At 21.0% G+C, this 2211-nt stretch overlaps 1 protein-coding gene across 1 annotated transcript in view; it reads left to right on the plus strand.

Annotated features, from left to right (window-relative positions):
* Window positions 1-1432: 1432 nt before the first annotated feature.
* The window catches only part of LOC111631268, a 20459-nt gene continuing 19680 nt past the window's right edge, over window positions 1433-2211 (plus strand). The window contains exon 1 of the mRNA XM_023375486.1: window positions 1433-1459. The gene's annotated coding sequence lies outside the window, so the exon portion shown is untranslated. The remainder of the gene's footprint in view (window positions 1460-2211) is intronic.

The raw sequence follows: 2211 nt of genomic DNA on the forward strand, positions 1-2211 counted from the left end.
TCAAAAATTATTTTTATAAAAGTCTATCTTAACTAATTTTTAAATAATATTTTAGAATTTTTATATGTATATTGTATTTATAGAATATTAAAAAACACTCTACAAATATTTTCTTTTAATTCTTTTATACAAACTTAAATATATATATATATTTTTTTAAGATATAAATGGTCAATAAATTTAAAGCCTACGAAAATATTAACAGAATTAAATATTTTTCCCCAAATCTCGGCTTTAATCAATCAAAATTTATTTAAAACATTATCGATCATCGATAACTTTGATTGCTTTATTGATCAAATTATGCATTTGACCTTGAAGAAATTGCGCACGGTAGCACGCGTAAGTACAAGTGCACCGTAATTTCTTCAATGTTAACGGCACACTAAGAATTGTCGTCATTTATTAATATAAATACGTTCATGTGAGTATCTTTTGATAAAAAAAAATCTTATATATATAAGATCGATCATGTTCTATATTAATATACTTAATTTCATTATGTTTATATTATGTAATATTTTAGATTTTATATTAGAAGACAGAGAAATATTCAATGAATTAATTCAACCAATGCTATTGACAATGGCACTTTTGGGCCTTCATCCCATATATATGAAATTTAACAAACTATATCGTTTATGGAAGTTTTTTGTCGGTCAATTCATTTCTGCAAAGTATTATTTATCATACGTTAACTTTTTACTTTATTTTCTGAATTTCAATGAAACGAACATGTATACAAGTATGACTCTAATTTTAGAATTTGTAACATGTTATTGTTCGTATAAATCTTATACAATTTTTGAAAAATATATTACAAAATTAACGAAACGATTAAACGAAATTGGAAGGAAATTTAATACAGACAACGAAACAATGAAGAAGATTAAAAAATGGACCACCATAAGAGTCTATATTGGTTGGATTTATATAAGTTCTCATATATTTATTACACTTATAAAAAATATATTAAATATGGATCATATTTTTAAATTTTATTATTCGATTTATTTATTTTATATCATTTGGCCTAATTATATTCAGTATATTTTAATTTTAGAAAGAATATCATTCATACTTGTTGTAACTGCACCAATATATTTTTATATATTATTCCTGTGTATAATTAATAAATATATAGCTGGATTATTCGTAATTCATCAACAAGAATCTCTTAATAAATTAAAAAATCGTGATTCTTATGAAATGAAATCAATTTGTAAAACATATAAATATATTTGCGATTGTATTAATTCTATTAATGAAATTTTTGGAGATTTAATTATAAAATGGTTTTGTCTTATATTTACTATGTTTTTTCTTTCTGTACAAATTTTTTATTTTTCAAAAAATCGTAATTTTTACGTCATCGAGCATTTTTATATTCCATATTTCGTATTATGGTTTTGTATCATAGCTGTAATGTGCATCAATGCTGATAACGTCATACAAAGTAGTAAGGGTTTATTAAGATTACTTAATAATTATTTAGTTCATTTAAATTATTATGATAGAGAAATGTTTGATATTTGTGAATTGTTCATTGATTATATTATTTATAAGCATCCAGTAATGTTAGCTGGTGGTGTTATAGAAATTAATAAATATTCTTTAATAGTTATATATTATGTGATTAATGGATATTTGTATATTTGTTATAATTTTTATAAATCAAGAAGATAATATATCTTGATTCATGTATTAAGAAAATGATATTTTGATTCAAACAATAATGATTCATGAGAATAATACAAACAATATACATAAACAAATAATGTTCTATTTGAAATGTTTGCATGTATCATACATGAAGAGAATGATATTACTTTTGATCAAGTTCATATATATATATTAATGCAAAAATATTCAAAATGTTAATATTAAAATAATATTGCTGATGTCTATATATTGTTAAAAATTGAATTATACTTCTGTTAAAATAAAATGATTGATATAATGAGCATGTAATATAAATCCAAAGCAATCTAAATAATAATATTTATGTATTTTTGCTTTTAAAATATTATTCTTACGTTTATGTTATGAAGAAATTGCATAAAGTATGTACTTTAAAATTTTATTTTAAAAATGTTTTATTAGAATTTTCACAAATATATGTATACACATCCACATACTATAATTGTAATAAAAATAAATAACAATAATAATAATAAAAGAATGTTAAACAATTGGTGTTTTGAGAATATG

The sequence above is a fragment of the Centruroides sculpturatus genome, unplaced genomic scaffold, assembly GCF_000671375.1.
Source record: "Centruroides sculpturatus isolate CEXI.00-Female unplaced genomic scaffold, Cexi_2.0 scaffold50, whole genome shotgun sequence".
NCBI lineage: Eukaryota > Metazoa > Arthropoda > Arachnida > Scorpiones > Buthidae > Centruroides > Centruroides sculpturatus.